The sequence below is a fragment of the Conger conger genome, chromosome 9 (genome assembly GCF_963514075.1).
Source record: "Conger conger chromosome 9, fConCon1.1, whole genome shotgun sequence".
NCBI classification, from domain to species: domain Eukaryota; kingdom Metazoa; phylum Chordata; class Actinopteri; order Anguilliformes; family Congridae; genus Conger; species Conger conger.
This window is the reverse complement of record NC_083768.1, coordinates 55398575-55410290: the sequence shown is the minus strand read 5'-3', so window position 1 is coordinate 55410290 and position 11716 is coordinate 55398575. Positions and strand designations below refer to the sequence as shown.

The 11716-nt window shown below is 38.8% G+C and overlaps 1 pseudogene; it reads left to right on the top strand.

Annotated features, from left to right (window-relative positions):
• Positions 1-2452: 2452 nt before the first annotated feature.
• Positions 2453-6102, top strand: LOC133137706 (uncharacterized; annotated as a pseudogene).
• Positions 6103-11716: the final 5614 nt, after the last annotated feature.

The window sequence follows — 11716 nt, the reverse complement described above, 5'->3', positions numbered from 1 at the left end:
TCAAAAGGAAGCCATGTGCTCCTTTAGGAGCTTTAGATATAGGCTTTATAAAAACTTTAACTTTTCCCGCATTCAGGCACAAAGTCTTTCAAAGTGTGCATTTCTTGAAAGTCAATACTCAAATATCAACCAAAAGAAAAAGGTTTGATGGTGAGGCGATAATCTATCAGGTGTATGCCCATTTGCCAGAAAGCGCATTCAGAGCTTGTGAAATCCCCAAAATGACGATTTCAAGCTTTGGCACTCTAAGTTTCATAGTTGGTGAAAATGAGCATATCTTTTTTTTTTTTTTTTTTTTTTTTTTTTAATCCGATTTTTTCCCTTTTTCTCCCAATTTGGTAGCCAATTGGACCCCATCTGATTCAATTAGAGCTAGTATTAGATACACCGCCCATACCCCGTCCCTCGGCGGCCAACGGGAGAGCGACACGCCTTCAAGCCGTCTCGCCTACCAAGTTGTAACCGTGATTCCGATGCGCCCGAGGTGCTTGTTATTGTGCGGCGATCTACTAACCCTGCCAAGTCCCTCCCTCTGGAGCAGCGAGCCAATTATTGCCAAGTACTCCTCACTGCAGAACATTTGCTCCTGTGGGCGGGGTTGCTCCGAGGCAACCCCGCCCACAATGTGTGTTAATTTATTCATCAACAACCCCTGTATCGCCAAAGATCGCTAGCAGGTAAGTGACGACTATCTAAGGGGATTTTAAACAATATACTATGTCACTAGTTACTAGTTAACTATGATATTAACGTTCGCTAGCTAGTTAGGCCAGATGTTTTGTTTGCCGAGCGTGTAGTTTCTCCGGTGTAGTTTAATTGGAATGGGTGCCGATTGAGATAGTTTACGGGGTGGGGGAGGGGGGATTCGTAAACACACTACTGTAATGTAGTGGCTAAATCCAAGAATATTCAGGCCAAATGCGTGAGAGTTGGCAACCGTGAAAACACGTGTATGAAATATTTTGTGCTGTGTGTGTGTGTGTGTGTGTGTTGTGATCCACAGATGCATCCAACAATTTTAAAAAGAGGGCAGAATCCCCAAATACAGCAATGCACTGTGTGTTGCACAAAATATCATTGTCCATTCTGCAACCCTGAAGTCTACCATCCCAATGAAAAATACCACCTTCAACACCACATACAGAACCACCATCTCAGCCTGGCAGTTCAGCATGAAGGTATGTGGATTTTTCGTGTGTTATGCTTCTTTATTAATGTATCGCATTGTCATTTTAACCTGTAGATCAACAAAATGTTAAACAGCCATTGAAACATTTCCTTTTTAATTGAACTAATTATAGCCATCTCACTTATGTTATACCCAGTCTTCTATAAAGCTATGTATTATTTTAGGCCGTGGCTACTCGTAAGGCAAGCATATGGAACACAATAGTGTACGGCCTACCCATAAACCTAACTTTAAACATAACCATAACATGAACCCTAAACCTTAAAAGCCCAAATTGATATATCTGTAAAACAAAAAACAATAACTCTGTGATCAATAGAATACATTTTGAACACCTTGTGACTTATACACAATTAATGGGACTTATATTAGTTTTTCCTTCATACTGAAAATTTTACTTCTCGGAGATGCAATGTTTTTGCACAACTCCAAAGCTATGTGCCTTATGCCACTTTGATTATTTTAAAGACAACTGATAAAACATTTTCTTTTTTACATTTTAGATTAAATCATCATGAAGTGCCATTTCAACTGCAGACCCTTAGCACATTTTCATTGCTGCTACTGTTCCGGAACTATACTCAAGAAGTTCCAATTCATTAAACATTTATCGTCATGCAAAAAACACAAATCTTCCGGACAGCCTCCACCCACAACTCCTCCAGCACCCCAGTCTAGTCCTCCAGTACTGCCGTTTTCTCCTCCAGCACCCCAGTCTAGTCCTCCAGTACTGCCGTTTTCTCTTCCAGCACCCCAGTCTAGTCTTTCAAGCTTGGAAGTGGCACCAGTAAGACTGTCTGTGCGTCAGCAAAAACGGGTGGAGTGCAGTATTTGTGGGCTCAGATTAAACAGGAGGAACCTGCTGGTTCATATCAGGAGGAAGCACAAAAGGAGGGTAGAAGACATCACAGAACAACACCGCCTTGTATGTCAGTGTGTGGACCCCCAAAATGGGATTTTTGCTGTCGAAAAATCTTTTTTCAAGCTATCCATATTTTTAAAAAAAAACATGGGGTGCAAGCCATCAAGTAATTTGCGAAATGGAGGAATGCAATACAAATACAGAGTGGAATTTTTGAGTGCAAACATTTAAAATCTCTGCAATTCTTCCCAAATTCTCAGGCTACACCAGTTCATCTTCAAGAGGAGGTGCTGTCTGAAATGGTAGCTGCCAAAATGTTTTCCGAGGACAGAAAAAGAACGTGCTTAAATAGGCAAGAAGAAGCTAGAATAGCAGGTGTTCCTCTTTCGGTTGAGGTGACCATGGGGAGGCCTCCCTCAAAGAAATATATTTCCATCTTTGAGCCAAAAGTGTCCTATTACAGCAGACTTGGTAGGGTAATAGCTGCTTATGACTCTAAAAAGAATACATGGCACTGCCCATGTGCCAAACCAAGACAATCTTGTCTCCACAAAACCATTGCCAAGTGGCATCTTTTTCAGGTGGACAGGCAGATCTTTACTACTGTGACGACCATGGAGAGTGATGCTGAGGGAGAGACTGACCAGCAACAAGCACAACAAGCTGGAGAAGGACCAGCATACCCTTCCGATGATGCAGGTCTCAAGAGGATGGTCACGTACTTGATGCAAAATAAATCCATACCTGCCCTGTTACCACAAGATCTGACCAGCGGCTGCAGGGCAGCTGAATACTTCCCAAGACACTTTATTCCCAAGGAAACAACATGCCAAGAGTGTGCAGGGAACATAGCCCTCAGTGAGCCAGTGCTGATCACACAAAAAGCAAGATTGGTCACATATACTGGTGTTCTATAAGGTGAGCTCAAAAGAAATGTTATCTAGATCAACTTAACTAATGTTAAAAACAAACTAACCGTAAACTAAATTTTATCATTGCACTGTGAACTTGCCAGATATGAGTTACATTTTTAGATATAATATAACAGTCACTTTTTGTTTTTTTGTTTTTGTTTTGTAGGCATTTCTACCTACTGCAGGATGTGCAGTAACTGTGGACTGACCTATCGTTATCAGGAGTGGACTGATGGTGTTCATAATTTTAATGATCACATTATCATAACATTACATATGTGCATCTTCCTTCGTGCATCACTCCAGGTAAGAAGCCATCATTTTGGAAGGAATGCTGTAGTATTCTTATCCTTTCAGTATGTCCCTTACTGAGTCTTATATACTTTTCTAGACCCACCATGCTCTTAGTCGAGCCATTGAAGTGTTGGAGAAGACTGAACTGAAGAAATTTCCCAGTAAGAACACAATACTTCATGCATACATGCACTTTGAAGCTCTCACGAAGCACGACTACATGTATTCCTGCATTAAGTGTGGATACCATCCAGCAGTCGTCATGATGGACCTTCACAAAAAGGCAGTTTTCAACATGCCTGGTAAGTCCCTAAAGTAATGGAAGTTCATCTTATTCTAGAGATACCATTTCTTTTAGAATTTTACAATGTTTTCTTAATACTTGATTTTACAGTAAGTGATCTGGAGGGACCACCAGAGGACTTTGATGGAAATGTAAACATAGAGGACTTTTGGAAGACTGTGACTTCCGAGCTTGTTTGCAGAGGCTTATTACCAAGTGAGTATCTTTTACTCAAAGTATACAAAAGAATATAGCATTTTTGCAAGTACAGTAATGGAATGATTTTACTTCATGCTTAATAACTCTATTATTTATTGTGAATCAACCGTCTCTGTTCAATATTTCTGTGGTCAACAAATGGCTTAGATGTATCACTGTGGATCCACTGTGCTCATATATCAACCGTTCTACTGTATTAATGCTAAATCAGTCCAAATTATTTGTAATGAGGGCAGCACGGTGGTGTAGTGGTTAGCACGATTGCCTCACAGCAAGAGGGTTCTGGGTTCAAACCCACCGGTTTGCATGTTCTCCCCGTGCCTGCGTGGGTTTTCTCCGGGTTCTCTGGCTTCCTCCCACAGACCAAAAACATGCACAAACAGGTTAATTGGTGACTGTAAATTGCCCATAGGTGTGAATGTGAGTGTGAATGGTTTGTCTGTCTCTATATGTGAGCCCTGTGATGGATTGGCGACCTGTCCAAGGTGTACCCTTGGATTGGTCCAAAGACCAGGAAAGATGCCAGTGTTTTAAACACTGAATATGCCAAGCTCCATGGACCAAGGCAGTCCTCTGAAGTGGCTGATCTAAATATAACTGAGGAGAGGCTTGAAGACTTTCTGACTACCCTCAGGGTACGAGCTAATAAAAGTAATTGATAATTAAGTGTTGTAAATTGAGCCAAATATTATTGTGGTTATTGATTTCCTTTTGCATTGACATAATAGGTGGGCATGGTTCGAACGCTGTGCAAGCAATGTGGCCTTGACTCAAATGGCTCGAAGATGGACCTTGTCTTAAGACTTAGGGGAGAAATGAGGAACAGATCCTCTTATGGCAAGGTCTTTCAGAAGGTCTGGGGAGCCTCTGGTAAGAGCATTTATTACAAGTCTTAAACAGAACAGTCACCTCTGGTTGACATAAAGTGATGCATATATTGATTTAATCTTTATTTAATGAGGCAAATCAGTTAAGAACATTCTTATTTGCAATAGTGGCCTTGGCTAAAACAGGGAGGAAACAGATCCTCTGCCAGAAGAATGTAATAGCTGTACTGTAAGCAGTTCAATAGCAAGAATGACAGCAATGCTTTAGGTCCACACCTGCCACAGGACTCAGTCAAACTGCATTTATAATGCACTATCATACTAATGAATCTGTGTTCGTTATTTTCCATTACTGTCACATGTCAGTACTCTCATTAACTCGCTGTATTTTTCCTTTAGGTGGTTGGGCAGTGGTCACATGCCCCTGTGGGGTTGTCTATTCTGTCAAACCGAATTTAAGAGCAGAAAGTCCCAGGGACTATGCTGACATCCTTCTATCATGGAAACACTTTCCAAACATATCAATATATGATTTTGCAAGGGGTTTAGCTACCCACACAAACTTGAGGGAGCCACAGAGTTTCCAACCATATGAGAGCCTTCTTGAAGCAACCCCAGAAAACATCCAATTGGCTGCGGAGGGCAAGCTCAAAGTAAACTTACCTTGGCTCAAGACTAAAAAGACTAACACTGATCAGAACGACCACCCACTCGCAGGATCCTCAGATCACTATGCCCTATATGACATCTTCCATGAAAGAAATACAAAGGATCCCAGAGATGCCCTAAGAAAAATTGAGCTTGTTCCTCAGCTGGCTGGTTGGGTAAACAGCCAATGTGCTGAACAACTATTTGCTGAATTAAAGAAAAATAACTACTTCATGAACACACTCAGTCCATCTTCACACATTTTCATGATGCGCAACATACTGCATCACTACAATACTACATGCAATAAGAAAACCCAAGCCAGCATACAAAAGATGGTTGGCACGGATGTCCAGCTACAGTTAGACAGCAATGGGTAATATACTTCTCTATATTCATTCAAATAGATTTTTGTCACAATAGTTATCTTGTTGTGGTCATCGAGATATCTCAAGTGATTTAAAGTTATTTATTTCAGGCACAGCTGTGCAGCTGCCCACTGAATCAGAGGAAACGTCACAGACTGGTGAGGGTGTGGAATGTAAGTAGAAAAGAATGATGCATAGAAGTTTAACAATAAATGGAAGTAATCAATGTGTACATACACTACTTTGAACTCTGTGGAGTAATGTAGAAGATACTGAACAATGGTTAAATCAGAATATCCTTTGTCTTAAGTTGATGTACATGGGCAAAAAATGGTAACAATAATCAATTGGTGAAGCCAGTAGAAACAATCATGGTCATAATAATACATCTTCTTTTCAGACTGTCCAGAACCCATGTCTGACCTGACCCAAGATTTGACAACATACCTTACAAACGACAGAGAGAACAGGACATTTTGGGCTATTGATCTTCTACCAGCACAGCATGATCGGGTGACCTATAAACATTGCAAACATTTTCATAAATAATGTTTATTGATAACTGTTAATTTAGCAATTAAAATTAATTATTTAACTGTTTTTAACTCCTTTATCCAGCTGGCTTATGTCTTGGATAGACAGAATGATCCAAATGAAAAGATTGTACAATTGAGCTCAACCTGTGCATTAAAGAGAAGTGACTTTTGGTCATTGGGTTGGGTTTGGAGTTAGAGGCGACGGTAATTGACCACATTTCTTGCAGTTTATACTGAATTAAATGTGTATGTGTTTTTATAATGTGAATACATTGTGTTTTTGTTCTTCTCTCTCTTTTTTATTTATTTATTTTTTAACATTTCATTAAATTTAACTTTTTACAGATGGTTGTTTTGGCTTAATAACTCAAATGGCAGCTTCAGAGGTCAGTTTGGTTGTTTTTGTTGGTGTACTTGAGCGTACGTGTAGTAATTATGAAAGATTTATAGTGGCACAAACGGCACAAATTTCTTTATTTCTCTTCAGGGCAAAGATGTCCTCGCTGTGAACAGCTATGTGGTGGTGACGTGGTTACCACCATTGTTTGGCAATCCACTGGAGGCTTTACCTGTTGGTGTCCTTTAAAATTTGTGTCACATACAATGATTTGTTAACTAGTTGACTGTTTACTGCAGTTTGTTTCATCATGTTTTTCATCCCATCTCACAGGACAATGCCTCAACCAAGGACATCATTTTTCTCCCGTCCTGGGAATCGGCCGACTGGATTTTATGTGTAAGTTACCTGTCTCATATTTTATGTACTGCATGGAGATGTAATGTATAGAATCAAGGACTCCATTATACTAATGCTAGTTAGTTAATTGTTCAAATAGAAAGTACATGAGGTTAACCTAAATTGCTGTATTTGTTAACTATTTGTTTGTATCCTTTTTCCATAGCTGCTTTGCTTTTTTGAGCCTGCATAATGTACTAATATGTCCCTTTTTAATGGAACTGTCAGTATTTTGTAAACATGTACTTGTGTGCATTGTGATCCCTGAATAGTCCATTGAAATAGTCCATTCAATTTGACTCAGTTTATTTGTATAGTACTTTTCATCACAAACATGATCACAAAGACACTTTAACGAGTTTGGAGCCTTTTATGTCATGTTCTTCACAGATTCTGAAGTCAAAGTCTAGGGAGTTGATATATCTTGACTCCCTAAACCCTGTAGGCTTTGGACAAGGACGCTCCATTGACATTTTCAGGTTTTAATTTCAGGAAAATATGTACTGTTCTGCGTTCATACTAACACTACAGTTTGTTCATACTTAATCCTTGGAGAACTGGAATTTGACACCCAAGTATGGTAGTTCAGTTTGAGACCATACTTTTTGGTTCAGTCAGTTCTGGTCATGTTTCTTGTATTGCTAAATATGTCCTTTGGCATACATAATACTTATTTTCAGAAGTAGTAATAGTAATAGTCGTCAAATTCTGCAATGAAACACAACCACTGACTGTAACAGGGGTAGTTCTGTTTTAAACCCCCAACCTTTTATTTTTTAATTTCAATATGATCATCTTCTTTTTTTACTCGCCATACTTATGCCGGTTCAAGAAAAAAAGCACAATACTTACAGCTATACTATGGTTCTACTACAGGAACTTGGCGAATCACATTTGTCATGGCCAGTGGACTACACATGTCTTGGCACACTTTGAGGTAAAGCCTTTTCATTTCTTTGCCTATAAACAGAAAATGTTTTCTGTTTATGTATAATCATTGAATGGTGATTGTCTTATTCCACATATAATTTACAGAATGCACCACTGCAACTGGGAGGCATTGACTGTGGGGTGTTCATGTTGATGGTAAGTTATCTTAGAATTGCTATAATGTTAACTGTGTCTTTCACACAATACACACTGCATTTTGTAAGATGTATTTGTTAATACAACACAAGAGTTTTGATTGTTTTTCAGTATGCCCTCTATGTGGCCAGGGAAATACCATTTGATTTCACTGTGGTGAGTTTGTATAAATATATAATCATTTGTAGAGAAAATGGACAGTGAAAAAATCGTTTTATTTGTAATTAACATTTTACAAATCTCAAATGGTCATTTTTTATCAGTTTGACATGCCAGCAATACGGCGGTGGTGGTGCCTGCAGCTGCTGGACTCATTTCCTCCAAGTGGAAAGTATGATCAATACACATACTAGTGATGAGTGACTGATTGCACAATGTAAAACATTAGTATTGGGGTATAATTATCCTACAAAGGTTTGCAGCTATTTAACAAGGAAGCTAAGATTATGGATTATGTACATTTCCAGTATGCAAGTGATGTGCAATGCATGTCAAGTAACACACACTGGAAATATATGACATTGTAGTTCTATTTTTGTCAAGTACCAGAGACCACAGTCCAGAGTCCACCAGGCCCCATGGAGGAAGAAATCCCACCAGGAAGAGTTGAAGTATGTACAGAGAACATTTATGTATTACTTATATGTTTGTTGTTTACTAATTTACTTATCCCAACTCATATATATGTTTACATGTCAGCAATGACATTATCATTGATTTTAATTATCTTCCATTTCTTTAAAAGGATGCAGAGGTGATCAAGAACGTTCGGGTGGCCAGTGACTGGGTGACGGCCAACGTTCACCTGTTCCAGGGGAGGGTGCAGTGTCCACAAATTATGGAGATGGAGGAGGAGGATACCTGCCTGGCCCTAGCCACATACAACCTCGTTCAAGACGAATATGTAGGGGATTTGGAGGAGGAAATAAGGGCCCCCTTTGTCTTCACCTTTAAATTAATGCCAGACATGCAGTTATTTTTAGCTGAAATCAGGGACAAGGCCGATATCCGTGTCTCGGCCTTCCACAAGCCAAACATTTAGGGCCCCAATTTGACAAACATTAGCTTAGTTACACTCACCCCCCCTTCATCCCAAATTGTAAATAGTTAGTTTTGTTAAAAAAATATATATTTATTTTTTATTATTTCAAACATCCACAAGACAAAAAGACATAAAACACACACACACACACACACACACACACCCCAAACACACACCATCCCACAGGAACCCATCCACTCACTCCAAGCCCATGTAACAACAAGTGTAAATAGTTATTTATTGGTGTGATGTGGTGTTTTATGTATGTTTTTTACTTTTGTGTTTTGTAAAATATGTAAATAGTTTACGGTATGTTTTAAAATTAAAACCCTTTCTATCTCATTGTCTGCTTGATTATTTACGAATCTGGGAGGGACCACGCAACACTTGTGTACTGATTTTAAAAAAATATATGTTTAGTTTATTATGCACATATTAAAAGTGAACAAGCAGAAACAAATAAAGTGGGTTGAGTGTTTATTTATCTGGTCTTCATACCCTAACCCCCAGGGCCTTGTTGAACACATTTCTTGATGGCCTTTAGGGCCATTTAGGCATTTACATTCAAATATGACTTAATTGTATTATTGCTTTAGCATTATTGAACTTTACTGAACACAAAAAACAATAGCTTAACATTATGCTGTGGTCTTTCTTTTCTTGTAACACAAGAAAAATATTTCCATTTAAAAGACTTGCAGGATCTATGCACTATTAACATTAAAAACAAATATAGCCGTACACTACCCTTTTCACTCATTGTTTCTAGCATCAAATATGTGAGGTTCTACCTGCTTAACATCCCCTTAGATAGTCATTTACCTGTTACTTTTTTTTTGTTCACAGTAGCGATAGAACACTTTTCTGGACTTGCTAAGTGTTGACGAATACATGAAAAGCGTTGAACCAATGAAAACACACATTGTGGGAGGGGTTCCCCCGAGGCAACCCCGCCCAAGGGGCAAGCGTTGAACCAATGAAAACATACATTGTGGGCGGGGCAAGGGGCAAATGTTCTGCAGTGAGAACCAAATCATTATTGCTGCTCCACGTGAGCCGGCCAAACTTAGCTTTTGTCAGGACCCAGAATCGAACCCCGGACCCAGGAAAATGAGCATATCTTGAAGAGAGAATAGACTAGCTGCTTCCAAATGAAATATGTATGATGGTGAATGGTTCCATATCATATATTCAAAAGGAAGCCATGTGCTCCTTTAGAAGCTTTAGATATAGGCTTTATAAAACCTTTAACTTTTCCCGCATTCAGAAACAAAGTTTTTCAAACTGTGCATTTCTTGAAAGCCAATACTCAAATATCAACCGAAAGAAAAACGTTTGATGGTGAGGCGATAATCTATCAGGTGTATGCCCATTTGCCAGAAACCGCATTCAGAGCAAGTGAAATACATACATGACGATTTCAAGCTTTGGCACTCTAAGTTCCTTATATTTGAAAATGAGCATATCTTGAAGAGAGAATACACTAGCTTCTTCCAAATGGAATATGTATGAAGGTGAATGGTTCAATATCATATATTCAAAAGGTAGCCATCTGCTCCTTTAGGAGCTTTAGATATAGGCTTTATAAAACATTTAACTTTTCCCGCATTCGGAAACACAGTTTTTCAAACTGTGCATTTCTTGAAAATCAACACTCAAATTTCATCCAAAAGGAAAAGGTTTGATGGTGGGCCGATAATCTATCAGGGGTATGCCCATTTGCCAGAAACCGCATTCAGAGCTTGTGAAATGCATACATGACGATTTCAAGCTTTGGCACTATAAGTTCTTAGTAGTTGAAAATGAGCATATCTTGAAGAGAGAATACACTAGCTGCTTCCAGATGAAATATGTATGATGGTGAGTGGTTCCATATCATATATTCAAAAGGTAGCCATCTGCTCCTTTAGGAGCTTTAGATATAGGCTTTATAAAACCTTTAACTTTTCCCGCATTCAGAAACAAAGTTTTTCAAACTGTGCATTCCTTGAAAGTCAACACTCAAATTTCATCCAAAAGCAAAAGGTTTGATGGTGGGCCGATAATCTATCAGGTGTATGCCCATTTGCCAGAAACCGCATTCAGAGCTTGTGAAATACATACATGACGATTTCAAGCTTTGGCACACTAAGTTTCTTAGTAGTTGAAAATGAGCATATCTTGAAGAGAGAATAGACTAGCTGCTTCCAAATTAAATATGTATGATGGTGAGTGGTTCCATATCATATATTCAAAAGGAAGCCATGTGCTCCTTTAGAAGCTTTAGATATAGGCTTTATAAAACCTTTAACTTTTCCCGCATTCAGAAACAAAGTTTTTCAAACTGTGCATTTCTTGAAAGCCAATACTCAAATATCAACCGAAAGAAAAACGTTTGATGGTGAGGCGATAATCTATCAGGTGTATGCCCATTTGCCAGAAACCGCATTCAGAGCTTGTGAAATACATACATGACGATTTCAAGCTTTGGCACACTAAGTTTCTTAGTAGTTGAAAATGAGCATATCTTGAAGAGAGAATAGACTAGCTGCTTCCAAATGAAATATGTATGATGGTGAGTGGTTCCATATCATATATTCAAAAGGTAGCCATCTGCTCCTTTAGGAGCTTTAGATATAGGCTTTATAAAACTTTTAACTTTTCCCGCATTCAGAAACAAAGTTTTTCAAACTGTGCATTTCTTGAAAGCCAATACTCAAATATCAACCAAAA